This window comes from Muscardinus avellanarius (genome assembly GCF_963383645.1).
Source record: "Muscardinus avellanarius genome assembly, chromosome: 10".
In the NCBI taxonomy this organism is placed as follows: domain Eukaryota; kingdom Metazoa; phylum Chordata; class Mammalia; order Rodentia; family Gliridae; genus Muscardinus; species Muscardinus avellanarius.
The window spans coordinates 48,883,267-48,899,151 of NC_137796.1; the positions used below are offsets into that span (position 1 = coordinate 48,883,267).

The 15,885-nt window shown below is 40.4% G+C and overlaps 2 pseudogenes across 2 annotated transcripts; one reads left to right on the plus strand and one right to left on the minus strand.

Moving 5' to 3' along the window:
• On the minus strand, positions 1 to 7,277 carry LOC308268444 (ribosome biogenesis regulatory protein homolog; annotated as a pseudogene). The gene is made up of 4 exons: positions 7,260 to 7,277; positions 6,149 to 6,323; positions 4,946 to 5,719; positions 1 to 14 (listed from the first exon to the last, which is right to left on the minus strand). The product of its transcript is annotated as a ribosome biogenesis regulatory protein homolog (transcript).
• Positions 7,278 to 15,336: 8,059 nt separating this feature from the next.
• Positions 15,337 to 15,885, plus strand: LOC308269099 (cAMP-regulated phosphoprotein 19-like; annotated as a pseudogene). The gene is made up of 2 exons: positions 15,337 to 15,439; positions 15,632 to 15,885. The product of its transcript is annotated as a cAMP-regulated phosphoprotein 19-like (transcript).

The window sequence follows — 15,885 nt, forward strand, 5'->3', positions numbered from 1 at the left end:
CTAAGCATGAGACCCTGAAAAGACCAAAAACAAAATCAAGAGGAACAAATATTCACACAAAACCAACTTACGTCAATATTCTTCTTATTAAGACTAAACAACTTAAAAAGGAAAATATTTCTGAGAGCAACTACTAAAAAATTCTTCTTAGGACAATTCAAAATAAATCGACAATTCTGGAATATGAAATAGACAGATAGGAGCAAATATCTGCTTGAGACCAGGTGCGAGGCAAAGTTGCAGGCGGAACCTCCTGGAGGACAGATAGGAGCAAATGCCTACTTGAGAAGCATGTGAAAGGAAGAGTTCTCATGCTCTGTTTAGTTACTTAGAAATGTAACCAAAAAGTTTAAAGATATCTCCAGTTTGAGCTGATTATTTATTGGCTTCTGTTTCACTGTTTATGTTGATTGTTTTGTGGAAGAATAAAAGTTATGATGAGAATTGGTGTTCTGCTACAAGCCTGAGCCAGTTGTAGCCCTCCGCTCATCTTAAAGGCATCTTGCCTGCGGCCTCTTCCTCAGCGACCCAGGTCACCTACATACCACTAACATTGCTTCCTTTGTTTCCAAGGTGGGATCATCACTTTAAAAAATCAATTAAAAAGCATTGTTTAGTTAAAAAAATAAAACTACTGACAATGCAAAATTAATTCTGGTAAAATCCCAACTCTTCCACATCTTAATTCCTCATTTCATTCATAAAGCATGTTTTAGAGTGACAGATATGATAAGAAAATGTATATTTCCTGCTTCAGTGCACAAATGCATGTAGAGTTATGACACAATGTGATAGAGATGACTCCCTATACTAAAAGATGAATCTGAGCACAAGGATGGTTTACATACACACACACACACACACACACACACACACACACACACACACTAATGTAAAAAAGTTCACAAGGCAAATAACATTGCAGAAAGCTTTTGGCTTAAGAGCACAATGATAAGGTACATGGCATCTGTTTCCTAAGATGTAAAGTCAAGTTTAACATATGTTGAAGACGAGATAAACACTACACTAAACTAGAATATTTCTCTAGAAGTCTCCAGCACATTGCCTGCAAAGGAATGACTCTTAGACAGGGATAAAGAGTTAGATTTCAGCTGAGTTTGTAGTTGTGTTTAGATATACGATAATTATTTAATTTAGATAAAGTTTTTTCTAGAAACAGATACTTTTATTAAATAACCTTTATATGGTTACTTAGGAAACAGTTCCATTACTTAGGAAAATATATTTTCCCCCAATTTTGATAAGTATACATGCTTGTTCTAAAATTAAATGGCTAAGTCAATCTACTGTTATATCTGAAATATGACCAACTCTCCCTCACCCCATATCCAAAGGTAAAATGACCAAATCATTTCCCTAATTCTTATAACCGTGTGTGTGTGTGTGTGTGTGGTACTGGGATTTCTGGAAGCCCTTCTACCTCCAGGTCACATACATTCCCAGACCTATTTTATATTATTTTCTTTTGGAAAGAGAGTCTCTTAAGCAAGCGTGGCTGGCTTTGAACCTGCGCGATCCTACTGTCTGCCTCCCAAGCGCGGGATTACAAGCGTGCGCCACCACCCCCGGCATCAAATACACCCTTAATCTCCAGCCAAAGTAGCCAAAGTCCAGGTTGTGGGGAAAACACTCACTTATATAGTCCCAACACATAGCTCTTGAGGGGAGGGCAATGAATTGTCCCTTCGACCTCGATGAAAGCAGCGGTCACCTCCTGTACCTCCACACAGTACTTAAAATTCAAATTTCGGTTACATAGTTCTTGCTCTATAGATCAGCTGCAAGGGGGAAAGTACTACTTCCTCTGCTTTCCTCCTCTCCTCTGGCCACCAGGCCAGGTGGCCTGTAATGCATCTTGCCGCCCAAGCTCGCCTTCCTCCCTTTCTGGCCGGGTGGGCTGCCTTTCTTCTTGCCCGCAGGACCCTGCCGGTCCCCCTTCTCTTGCCCTCTGGTTTATTTATTTATTTATTTATTTATTTATTTTATTTTTTATTTAATTTTATTTTTTTAATTTATTTTTTTTATTGGTGCACTGTATTCATACATCATAATGGGATTAAAAAAAAACTTTTGTAGACATACATGCACACATCGCCCAATTAGCCCCTACCTGAGCCCCTACATAGGTTACCTATGTAACCCTACCTGATCCAGTCCCTCCCCATCCCTCCTTCCCCTGCTTGGCTTAGTGGTTGACATCTAGTATTATAGCAATTTATCCAAAATTAACAATGATAATCTCACATTACAGTTTCATTTGTCTGATACCAAGCTTTTGATGACTTAAAGATAACATTTCAATATTTCTTTTTGCTTTCTTTCTTACCAGAGAATTTTTTTTCTTTTTTTTTTTGGTGAAACTATCATACAATTATTTATTTATTTTTCAGAAAAAATCTATCCTAATGTGGAATATGGACTCTAGATACCCAAAACAATCTTGAAAAAGAACAAAGCTAGAAGATGTATATTTTCTGATTTCAAACTGTATACAGTAATTCAAAGCTACAATAATTGAAACAGTGTAGTACTGTTATAAAGGTAGATATATAAACCATTGGAGTTAAATAAAAGCCTAGAGATAAATTCTTCCATATATTGTCAAGTTATTTTTGACAAGGTTTCCATGAACATTTGGTGGAGGAAATAATAATCTTTTAAATAAATATTGTTGAAAATTAATAATTATATAAAAAAGAATAAAATTGGACCCTTACCCAACACCATATTCACTAAAAATAGATAATAGACCTAAATATAAATCTTAAGACTATAAACTTTTAGAAGAAAATCTGAGTCATAAAACCTCACAACATTGAAATTGGCAGTGATTTCTTAGATATGATTTCAATGACACAGGCAACAGAAGAGTAAACAAACTCCCTAAAATATAAAAAAAATTGTATATCCAAAGACAATGTAAACAGAGTTAAAAGTTACTGATAGAATGGGATAAAATATTTCCAAATGCTATATCTGAAGGTATATTAATATTCCAACTAGAAATCCTAAAAATTAGCAACAATAAAAGCAAACAATACAATTTAGAGATAGGTAAAAGACTAACATAAATAATGAATCTCCACAGATAACCAATCTTAGTTGTCTGTTGGATGGAAAGTCTTGTTTCTCTGGTTCTGGTGTGTGTTACCTATTTCTTCTTTGTAGTTAATCTCTTTGAGTATTTTCTCTAGCGCTGGTTTTGAAGACATAAATTCCTTCAGTTTCTGTTTGTCATGGAAGCTTATTATTTCCCCATCTAATTTGATAGATAGTTTTGCTGGGTAGGAAATTTTTGGCTGAAAGTTGTTTTCTTTCAGAGTTTGGAATATGTTACTCCAAGCTCTTCTGGCTCTCATGACTTGGTTTGGGAAGTCTGGAGTGATTCTAATTAGTTTGCCTCTGAATGTCACTTGGCCCTTTGTTTTTGTTGCCTTTAAGATTCTCTGCTTGGCTTCCACATTGGTCATTTTGACAATTATGTGGCGTGGGGATCCTCTTCTCTGATCCTGTCTAAAGGGAGTTCTATAAGTTTCCTGGATCTGTGTATTGACCTCTTGCTCTATGTTTGGAAAATTTTCTGCTATTACTTCCTTGAAGAGATTGTTGATACCTTTGGTTTCACCTTCTTTTCCCTCCTCTATTCCAATTATTCTTAGGTTAGCTCTCTTAAAATGGGCCCATATTTCTTCAATGTCAGATTCCTGCTGTCAGATTTTTTTTTTCTAAATTAGAAACTATGCGTTCATTTTTAGAATGATCATCTTCAAGAAGCGAGATTCTATTCTCCATGTGGTCTAATCGGTTGTTTGTACTTTGAATTGAGGCCTTTACTTCATTAATTGCATCCTTTATCTCTTTTTGGCTCTCTCTAAATTCTTTTCGAAACACCTCTATTATTTCTAAAGTTATTTTCCTGATTTGATCTTCTAGAAATCTCTGAATTTCTGTTTTATCGGGTTCTGATGTTGTGGGGTTGTGGGCATTTATTGCTCCACTGTTATTCCTCTTTCCCGTGATTTCAGAAGTTTATGCCTTCTCTGGGTTCTTCCCTTGGGTCACTACGACTTCACTTAAGGTGCTCTGGATCTCGAGTCTGTGGTATCTCAGTCCCCACTACTCCTTTACTAGGTTGTATGGCAGAGTCTCAGACCCAGGGAGTCAATTGAGGCTGCTTTAGACCATGGGGGGTGCCCAGTTGGGCATTCTCCTATGTTGTGATATCTCTGCTACTGCCACTCCCCCACTGGGTCAAGTCCTTGGGAGTGCTGTACTGGGATTTCTTCTCTAGGGGCCGCAATTTGACTCACTGTTGTTGAGTGTGCCGATGGAGCTGTAGTGGACTCAGTGAATTCGCTGCTGCCGCTGCTGGTGGCAATATGGCGCCACTGCCACGCCCTTGGTCGTGATGCTGGCATATTTCTTCTCTGGTTTTGCGCTCCGCTCTGAGTCCCTGCAGGGTGTGCTTGGCCCAGCCCCTGGGAGCTTTAGATGCTCCCTGGGCGGAGAAATCTGCCGAATCCCACCCGGCTGTTCTGCAGCGGCTCACCTTGGCTCGCTGTCTGCCACTTCTCTCTGGAGCCTGGTGGTCTGTTGAGTGTGCTGGTCTGGAGCCATCTGGTGGACTCGCCGCTGCCTCAGGCAGTGAGGCGCTGCTGCTGCATCCTCGGCCGTGAGGCGGGCGTATCTCCTCTGTGGCTCTGAGCTCTGTTCTGAGTCCCCCTCCTCTTTGGGGCCTGGTGCTGCAAGGAAAGATGTCGCTCGCCGCTCCACGCTGCGACTCCAGCCGCAGCACTGCGATCTGGTTTCTTTCTGGTGTCTCGTTTTTCCGGCCCTCTTTCTCTGTCCCTTGTAATTACATTTTTTTTCTCTGCTGATGGTGTTTTCTGACTATGAAAGGTGCTGATTTTGTAGTAATAGAGACTGTTTGTTAGCGGAGCTCGTAAGCCTCGCTCTTCTCCGTCGCCATCTTCCCGGAAGTCCCTCTGGTTCTTTTTCTTCCTCTTGGCGGCCTCTTCTAGGTCCTCCTCCCTCATCTGCTTATTGGTGGCCCTCGTCACATCCAGCTGTGGCTTCTTGCCATTTACGACTTGAAGTAGCTCCAACTGGTTCTTTTTCTTGGCAGCAAAGTCCCCGAGAAGGGGCTGAAGCTTCCTCTTCTTGCCAGAGCCTCGGGAAGCCTTCTCCTTGGGGAGGCTCCGGGAAGTGCCCACAGAGGTGGTGGAGACACTGGCCACCTGCATGCGCGGCCCAGCTCCTCCTTACTTTGGTGTCCGGTGTGGTGTAAGCCAGCCGTGCCGGGCACCTGCATTTTGTGTGCGCGGGCCAGATTGCGCAGCCGGTGCAGCTCCTTCCTGGCCTGGATGCGCTTGGCGAACTGGTCTTCCAAGGGGTTGGCGGCCCGGGCACCTCGATTCCTGGGTGTTGTCCCGGGAGCGCTGGCAGCCCCAGTGCCGCCGCCCCTGGCCGCTCCCCTCGCCCCACACCCATTGGTCTTCTTGGGGCGGATGCCCTGGATCCCCGCGAACAGCTGCCAGCGCTGGGGCTAATGGTGGGCTCAGGCAGCCGCGCCCCCAGCGCCGTCCGCGCCCAGTGGGCAGCTGCCACAGCTGGTCGATGAGCAGCTGCGTGTTGTCCCGGGCTCTGCCTGCCACAGCGAGGTCGGTGGGTTCCGGTCTATGGGGATTCTTCCCCGGGACTTGGGAGGGAGAGATCTGAAATGAAGACACAGACAGTTGTCTCTTGGACAACTGACAACTTTATTCTCTAGAACTAAGTTTTTATACTTTTTTCCCCTGCACCAAAACCACAACTTCAAAGGAAAGAAAAACATCAAAGTACAATCTCAAACACAATGCAGAATGATTGATATAAAACATACGTCATATGCTTGCAGAATACAATCATGGAGGGAAAATTAAAAAACAAGAAGAAACAAAGAGGCCTGGTTAAAGATTATTAAGAGCACGATTACAGCCAGTTCCGCTCTCACCCGGTGGGTTGGGGGTAAGAAATTCCGGAAAGACCAGAAGTCACCCAGAATCTTGGAAAGCTTGACCTTTCGCCAAACTGCCTTAACTCTTTCAGAACCTTTCGTTCCTCAGGCTTCTTCCATGTCCTCCATCACCGTCCAAGGCCAGCAGGTTGCCCAGGTCAAACTCCAGCTCCAGCTCCTGTGCACCGGGATGCGCTGCAGCTCCTCCGCCTCGTCCTGCTCCCTTTGCCAGCAGCTCCTCCACGCTCAGGCCCTCCCTGGCTCCTGCTGAATTCCCTCGCTTTGAGGCACCAGTTGAAGTTACTTCCTGGGAGTGGCCCCAAAACACAGTCTTAGATGAAGTTTTAAAAAGTGCAGGAGGCACATCATTTAAAGATGTAAATGGGAAAAAATATCTTGCTGCAAAACCGTTTAAAATACTCATATTTCATTATACAGAGCTCGAACACAACAGTATTCTGATGGGTTATGATCTTATTTGGAATGGAAATGATCTGAAATCCTATACTAATGTAACATTCTACACGTACCAAGAGAGCATTGCAATTACTTCTAATGGAATAAACACATGCTCCAGGCAGATGACATCACTAACTACATATGATATCTTAGCTACATAGTAGCTGATTATCATTTTGTCCCTTTTGAAAAGAATGGCCACAGACACACTGACATTTACACCTAATACTGAATAGTTTATTAGAGTCAACTAGCAAAGTATTAGTCATATTAAACTATTGATTTCTCAACCAGCAGCAGAAATTCACGAAAGAATCTTATTTCATTTTATTTAAAGTAGAAACAGATAAAATTTATTTCAACAATTTATACTGTTGTGGTGCACCCTTGTAATCCCAGCATTTGGGAGGCTGAGACAGGAGGATCCTGGTTCACAGACAGCCTCAGTTACTTAGTGAGACCCTTTGCAACTCAATGCCACCCAGTTTCAAAATAAAGAATAAAAAAAATAGGGCTGTAGCTGTAGCTCATAGGTAGAATGCCTTTGGTTTCATCCCAGTATTGAAACACACACACACACACACACACACACACACACACACACACACTCTTTAACCAGGATATTCAGAATGTCATTGTTTCAATACATACCCAAGAAAAACCATTTTTGTCATATGGTCTTTAGAATTTCATAAGTACTTTGCTTCTACAAGAAAATACTATCCTTTTTACTACCATCTAAATAAATATTAATTTGATAGCCTGATATATTAGAGTACCATACACAATCATAGCTACCCATGCTGGCATGGTCTAACACACAGGTCTGATTAAACTCTTGTCAGGCTTCTCTGGGAACCAGTTACTAAGCTGTTCCTTGTCAGAGTCCCTTGTCCTCCTCCCCATCAGCCTTTCAGCACCACTGGTGCTCTACAATATCTCTTGCTTTCCTCACACTATGCTTCTATTTTGCTTCCAGAAAAAGGTCATCACTTGCTGACATTTCTACACAAGGAAGTGAAAAATTGGTGACTTTACCTTTTTTTTCTGGGTCTTTTTCATGTGATAAGCAGCAAGAATTTGCCTTTTCAACTATGAATTGGGTCACAAGTTCCTTGAAGAACTTTCTCTCATTTTCACTTGTCTTTGCTTTTTTTTTTTTTAAAGACATGACCAATACTTTAAAAAAATTTTTTTATTGGTGCATTGTATTTATACATCTTAATGGGATGCAAGATGGTGGAGATATACATGCACACATTATCCAATTAGCCCTTACCCAATTCCCACCCCATTCACTCCCGCTCCCCCTTCTCATGTTTGGTTTAGTGATTTACTTTGATATGTTTGTTAAAGTACATTATATGTATTATTTCTCTCTTCCCCTCTCCCATACCCTTCAGTTAGGTCACCTTATTTGCTCATCTATAGAATCTCCTTCTTTATCTAGAGTTCCTCCTATGACCCATTTCTCCCTAGCTTTCACATATTAGGGAAAGCATCTGATTTCTTATTTTTTGTGACTGACTAATCTCAGCATAAGGTCCTCCAGTTCCATCTATTTCCCTGAAAATGATGTAATTGAGTTTTTTTTTTTAATGGCTGAGTAAAATTCCATTGTGTACATATCCCACAGTTTTGTAATCCATTCATTTGTTGATGAACATCTTGACTGTTTCCATAGTTTGGCTATGGTGAATTGTGCAGCCATGAACATAGATACACATGCATTAATATGGTAGTTTGGTTTCCTTTCTTTTGGATAGATACCCAGAAGTGGTATTTCTGGATCATATGATAAGTTTGTTCCCATTCTTCTGAGGATCCTCCATATTGTTTCCTAAGTGGTTGCACTAATTTGCAATCCCACCAACAATGTAGTAGAGTTCCCACTTCTCTACATCTTCGCCAGCACTATTTGTTGTTTATATTTTGAATGATTGTCATTCTAGTTGGAGTTAGGTAGAATCTCAGAGTAGTTTTGATTTGTGTCTCTCTGATTGCTAATAATTTTGAGCATTTTTTCATACATTTATTGGCCACTTGAATTTTTTCTTTCATGAAGTGTCTAGTTCACTTGCCCATTTTTTATTGGGTTATTTGTTTTCTTAGCACTGAGTTTCATGAGTTCTCTGTGTATTCTAGATATTAGTCCTCTGAGGAGTAGTTGGCAGTATTCTGCTCCATTGGTCTATGTATCTGTTTTTGTGCCAGCACCATGCTGTTTTTATTACTATGGTTTTGTAGTATTGCTTAAAGTTAGGTATTTTGATTCCTCTTGCATGGTTTTTGTTGCTGAGAACTACTTTGGCTATTCTGTGTTTTTTGTTGTTCCAAATGAATTTAAAAACTGATTTTCTATGTCTGTGAGGAATTATCTTGGTAATTTAATGAGTTTGCTTTGAACCTTTAAATCACTTTTGGAAGTAAGGTCATTTTACATATGTATTATGCCTTTTCATGAACATGGAAGATCTTTCCATCTTCTAAGGTTTTCTTTGATGTTTTTCAATGTTTTATAATTTTCCTTGTAGAGGTCTTTTACCTCCTTGGTTAAATTTATTCTTATTTTATTTTTTTTGTGAGAAATCCTGAGTGGAAGTGTTTTCTGGATTTTTCATTGGATTTATGGTTGGTATACAGAAAAGCTTCTAATTTTTTAAGATTGATTTTGTATCCAGACACTTTGCTGAATTTGTTGATTAGTTCTATAAATCTTTTGGTTGAGTTTGTTGGGTCTTCTAGGTATAGTATTATGTCATCTGTAAATAGTGAAAATTTAAGGTCTTCTTTTCCTATTTGATTTCATTTTCTTGCCTTATTTATTTTTTTGGTGGTAGTGGGGTTCCTGGAAACCCTTCTTTCTCTACACTCCCAGACACCTATTTTTTATATTTTTATTTGGAAACAGAGTCTTCTCAAGCCAGGGAGGCTGGCTTTGAACCTGTGCGATCCTCCTGTCTCTGTCTCCCAAGCATGGGGATTACAAGCATGCACCACCATGCCCGACTCCATTTTCTTGCCTTATTGCTCTGGCTAGAGTCTCAAGAACTATATTGAAGAGAAGTGGTGATAATGGACATCCTTGTCTTGTTCCTGTTTTTAGGGAAAATTATTATTATTATTATTATTATTATTATTATTATTATTATTAGTCATGGGGATGGAACCCAGGGGCCTCTACCTCTGGGCTACACCCCCTGACCTGTTTTATTTTTATTTTATTTTATTTTAATTGGTGGTACTGGGGTTTCTGGAAGCCCTTCTACCTCTGGGCTACACTCCCAGACCTATTTTATACTTTTTTTTTTTTGAAACAGGGCCTCTTAAGCCAGCACGACTGGGTTCGAACCTGCGCGATCCTCCTTTTTCTGCCTCCCAAGCGCGGGGATTACAAGCGTGCGCCACTACGCCTGGCTGACCTGTTTTATATTTCATTTGGAAACAGGGTCTCACTAAGTTGCTGAGAGCCTCACTAAGTAGCTGAGGCTAGCTTCTAACCTGTGCAATCCTCCTGTCTCAGCCTCGCAAGTGCTGGGATTATAAGCGTGCACCACCACGCCTAGCTTAGGGGAAATTCTTGAAGATTTTTCTTATTTAATATGATGTTGGCTGTGGGCTTATTATAGATTGCCTTTATGATGTTGAGGTATGTTCCTTCTATTCCAATTCTCTGCAGTGCTTTTAGCATAAATGGATGTTAGATTTTGTCAAATGCCTTTTCAGCTTCTATTAAAATTATCATGGCCCGGCGTGGTGGCGCATGCTTGTAATCCCCACGCTTGGGAGGCAGAGACAGGAGGATTGCTCAGGTTCGAAGCCAGCTGCGTGCGCTGGCTTAGGAGACCCTGTTTCCAAATAAAAAAATGTAAAAATAGGTCTGGGAGTGTAGCCCGGAGGTAGAAGGGCTTCCAGGAACCCCAGTATCACACAAAAAAAATTATCATTATTTGTGATAATTTGTCTTTGGTTCTGTTTATATGATGAAGAGCATGGATTGATTTTCATATGTTGAACCAGCCTTGCATCCCTGGGTTGAACCCTACCTGGTCATGGTGTATGATTTTCTTAATGTGGTTTTGAATATGTGTTGCTAATATTTTGTTTAACAGTTTTGCATTCAAGTTCATCAAAGATATAAGCCTGCAGTGTTCTTTCTTTGAGCTGTCTTTATTTGGTTTTGGTATTAATGTGATGTTGAATTCATAGGCTGTATTTGGGAGAGTCCTGTTTCTTTCTATTTTACAAAATAGATCAAGGAGTATGTGGATTAGCTATTCTATAAAGGCTTTAAAAAATTCACTTGGGAAACCATCTGGTCCTGGGATTTCCTTTGATTGTAAGCTCTTTATTGCTGTTTCAATCTCTTTGATTGCTATTGGTTGGTTTAAATTTTTTTATATCTTCTTGATTCAGTTTAGGCAGGTTGTATTTATCTAGAAAGTTGTCAATTTCCTCCAGATTTTCCATTTTGTTGGAGTATAGTTTTTCAAAGTAGTTTCTGATAATCCTCTGGATTTCTACAGTGTCAGTAGTGATAATCTCATTTTTCATCTCTTATCTTTGTACTTTGGGTTGATGCTCTCTCTCTCTCTTGGTTATGTTGGCTAGTGGTTTATATATCTTGTTAAGTTTTTTTTTGATAAACCAGCTTTTGGTTTTGTTGATTTTTTTGTATTTTTTTATTCTCTACGTAGTTAATTTTGGCTGTGATTTTAATAATGTCCTGTCTTCTACTGACTTTGGGGCTAGAGTGTTCCTGTTTTTCAAGGTGTATCATTAGATTATTTGGTGATTTTCTGTTTTTCTTATGTGAGCACTCAGTGGTATAAATTTTCCTCCTAATACTACCTTCAAAGTGTCCCAGAGTCTTTGATATATTGTATCTCTATTTTTGTTTGTTTCTAGAAATTTCTTGATTTCACCCCTTCTTCTATGACCTATTTTTCATTCATCATTTTAGTGTTTAGTCTCCACATGTGTATGTGGTTTCTCTGGGTCTTCTTATAGTTGATTTTTAGTTTCAAGCCATTATCATCTGAAAAGACATAGGGAATCATGCCACATTTTTTGAATTTTCTGGAGCTCACTTTGTGGCCCAGGATATGAACTATTTTGGAGAAAGTTCCGTGATCAGCTGAGAAAAGAGTGAACTCTGTTGTAGTTGGGTGGAATATTCTATAAGTGTCAAACAGGTTCATTTGATTAATGGTGTTCTTTAGGTCTGAGGCATCTTTATTGACCTTTTGTCTAGAAGATCAGTCTAATGGTGTGAGGGAGGTGTTGAAGTCTCCCAGTATTATTGTATTGACATTTATGTATGACTTATTGTCACAAAGAGTTTGTTTTATGAAAGTAGCTGCACGTTTGGGGCATAAATGTTGACTATCATTATTTCCTTTTGCTAGATTGTTCCTTTTACCAGTAAAAATGACCTGCTTTTCTCTCTATCTCTATCTCTATCTCTCTTTTTTTGGGGGTATTGGGGTTCCTGGAAACCCTTATACCTCTGGGCTACACTCCCAGACCTATTTTTATACTTTTTAAAATTTGGAAACAGGGTCTCTTAAGCCAGTGTGGCTGGCTTTGAAACTGAGCCATCCTCCTGTCTCCGCCTCTCAAGCACGGGTATTATAAGCATGTGCCACCATGCCTGGCCCTGCTTTTCTCTTCTAATAAGATTGGGCTTGAAGTCTAACTTGTCTGATATCAAAGTTGCAACTCCAGCTTGTCTTCCAGTTCTGTTGGCATGGCTTACCTTGCTCCAGCCCTTTACCTTAAGTTTGTTACTATCTTTACTTGTGAGGTGTGTTTCTTGAATGCAGCAGATAGATGGATTCTGATTTTTAATCCATTTTGCCAGTTTATGTTTTTTATTGGGAAGTCGAGGCCATTTATGTTCAGTGTGATTATTGAGAGATGATTTTTAATTCCTAACATATTGAAATTTAACTTCTTTTTGAGGAAGAGTTTGTTCTTTGCTTAGTTGTTTGCTGGATGGAAATTATTGTTCTCTGGTTCTGGCATGTATTCCTTATTTCTTCTTTGCAGTTAATTTGAGTATTTTCTCTAGCGCTGGTTTGGAAGACAAATTTTTTCAGCTTCTGTTTTTCATGGAAGATTTTTATTTTTCCCGTCTAATCTGAGAGATAGTTTTGCTGGGTAGGAAATTTTTGGCAGCAAGTTGTTTTCTTTCAGAGTTTGAAATATGCTACTCCAGGCCCTTCTGGCTTTCATGACTTGGTTTAGGAAGTCTGGAGTGATTCTAATTGTTTTGCCTGTGAATGTCACTTGGTCTTTTGTTTTGTTGCCTTTAAGATTCTCTCCTTGGCTTCTACATTGGTCATTTTGACTTTTATGTGGTGTTGAAACCTTTTCTCTGATCTTGTCTAATGGGGGTTCTATAGGTTTACTGTGTATTGACCTCTTGGTTTATATTTGGAAATTTTTCTAATATTTTTTTGAAAAGATTGTAGATCCCTTTGGTTTCAACTTCTTTTCCCTCCTCTATGCCAATTATTCTTAGGTTAGCTCTTTTAAAATAAGCCCATATTTCTTCAATGTCCAATTCATGCTCTCAAATTGTTTTTTTCTAAGTTACATACTATTCATTTTTGGAGTGCTCATCTAGGAGTGAGATTCTATTCTCCGTGTAGTCTAATCAATTGTTTATAGTTTGAACTGATGCCTTCCCTTTAATGATTGCATCCTTTCTTTCAGATACTCTCTAAATTATTTTTGGTCCTGTATTATTTCTACAGTTACATTCCTGATTTGACCTTCTGGAGACCTCTGCAATTCTGTGTTGTCCTTCATGTTCTGTTATTGTGGTATTGTGGGAGCTCATTGCTTCCATGTTATCTCTCCTTCTCATGGTTTCAGAAGTTTGTGTCTGTTGCCTATGATTGATTTTTCTCATCTCTATGTGTCAGCTGGTATATCCAAGGTCAAGTTATTGTATTCAACAGTGAAGGTTGAGTGAAGAGGGAAGTGAAGTCATAAATGGAAAAATAGGGTAAAGTCTCAGGATCGAATAGAATGAGAGTATGGCTTTAGTATAGTAGTATCTATTAGAGATTAGAGTTAGTGAAAATGTAGTAGTATTCTAGTAACAATGTATTGTTTCTAGTATAGTGATATGAAGTGGATTTAATACAAGACAAGAAAGAGAAGAAGAGAGGAAAAAGGAAAAAAGAAAGGAAAGAAACAGAAAAGAGTAGGTATGTGCAAGGGAAGAAATTTGGGAGAAGGTTTGGGAAGAGGGTAAAACAGGCTTACATACACACACAAAAAGAACAAAAAACTAAAACAACCTCAACAACAAATTAATGCAACTCTACAAATAAATAAATACTCAGCAGACTGGGCCTCTACAGTCTCTCTCTGTGCAGATACTGAGTGGTACTGGCACCTTTTCTGTTGTAAGCCTGGTTCTCTGAGTCTTTTTCAGTCTATGCAGATGGCCAAGATCAATGGGGCTGAATCTAGTGTTAAGTGCAGGTCACCCTCCTTGCTTTCCACAGATTTGGAGTCTCAGTCTATCCCTGCCTCCGTTGGTGGTGTATGTCTCTGAGACCAAACTCAATATAAGAGATTTTGTTCTCCACAGCTAAGGTCTGGTCTGGTCTGACTTCTCCCTGTTCGCCATGATTGGGTGGTCTGTGATGATCCTGGAGATCCTACTGGTTGGGTCGCATGTTAAGTGTAGGTCTCCCCCCACACTTTCCTCTGATCAGAGCCCGAGTCTGTCTGTGCCTCTGCTATGTCCAACAGAAGACTCCAACCTCACCTTATCTGGGTTGAACCACAATGTCTTAGACCCAGGAAGTTTATTGCAGCTGCTTGAGTCCCTGAGGACACCACACTGGGCATTCTCCTGTGGAAACTGTGGCTTCACTTATGGTGTTATTGAGCACCACTCTGGATCTCTAGAGGGTATGGTAAGCTCAGCTGCTACTGCTGCATGTTGCAGATTCCATCCTCTCCTTCACCAGATTGAATTATATAGTGTCAGATCCAGGGTGTTTATCGCGGCTGTGTGAGTTTCTGGGGGTGCTGTGCTGAGTGTTCTCCTGCAGGGACTGTAGCATCACTTACAGGTTGGGTGTTGTTTCGTAGTGGTCTGGATCTTTCGAGGGCATGGTGAGCTCAGCTGCCACTGCTACAAGCTGTAGCTGATGTTCACACAGGAGGAACTGATGACTTACAATTCTCATGATCTGAAACTGCTTACTTCAGGTCCCTGAATGTTTTCCTAATCATCCTTGGAGTTGGGTGCAGTGAGGCAAGATGATACTGCTGTGGCACCAGCAGGTGGGTTTCTTTTCTTGTGTTGAGCTCTGCTCTGGATCCCTAGAGGGTGTAGTTGGCTTGGCCACCACTGATGGAAGTTGTAGCCGGTGTTTGCACAGGAAGAATGGATGGCTTACAACTCTGATGGTCTGCAGTGCTCACTTCAGGTTCTTGGATGTTTTCCTGTTGGCCTCTGGAGTTGGGTGCTGTGAGGCAATATGGCACCACTGTGGTGCTTGCTGCTGCAAGGTGGGGGAATTTCTTTTCTAATCTTTGATGTGTCATTTAATTCTCTTTTTCCCTACCCCTTGCACCTATTGTTTTATTTCTCTACTGATAGTATTTTCTGTCTTTGTAGAATGCTGTTTTTGAGCAGTGGAGGTCAGGTGTCATCAGGACTGGTATGTGCTGCTTTCCTCAGTTGCCATCTTCCTGGAAATCCCACACCAATATTTTAAAAAATCCTTTAAAAAAGCATTGTTGTGGAAAGAAAAATTTTACTGAAAATGTAAACATCAATCCTGGTAAAATTCCAAATATTCAGGGAGTGGCGATTTTGAGGAAGCAGTATGTCTGTGGAAGTCCTGGAGGCAGCATGGGTAGGAATCAAAGGAAATGGAAGATAAAATGACTAGTCCAGAGAAAGCTGAAGAAGCAAAATTAAAAGCAAAATTAAAAATTCTCACCTGGAGCCAGGTGTGGTGACACACGCTTGTAATCCCTGCGCTTGGGAGGCTAAGACAGGAGGCTCGCTCAGGTTCGAAGCCAGCCTTGCTGGCTTAAGAGACCCTGTTTCCAAATATAATATAAAATAGGTTTGGGAGTGTAGCCTGGAGGTAGAAGGCTCCTGGGTTCCATCCCCAGTACCACACACAGACACACAAAAATTCTCACCTGGGACAAAAGCCTGGAGGTTCAGATTTTTTAAGGAAATGATTGCAAAAAGGGCAAAAATATTTTGATTCTAGGGATTACAACATGGCTAAAGCAAAATGAGGAACAAACAGCTTCCTGCTGTGGCCCCAGATAAGACCGAGGTCACAGGCGACCACATTCCCACTCCTTAGGACCTTCTTCAGTGGAAGCCATCCCTTGTTGCTAGCAAGCAGGCTGGCTGA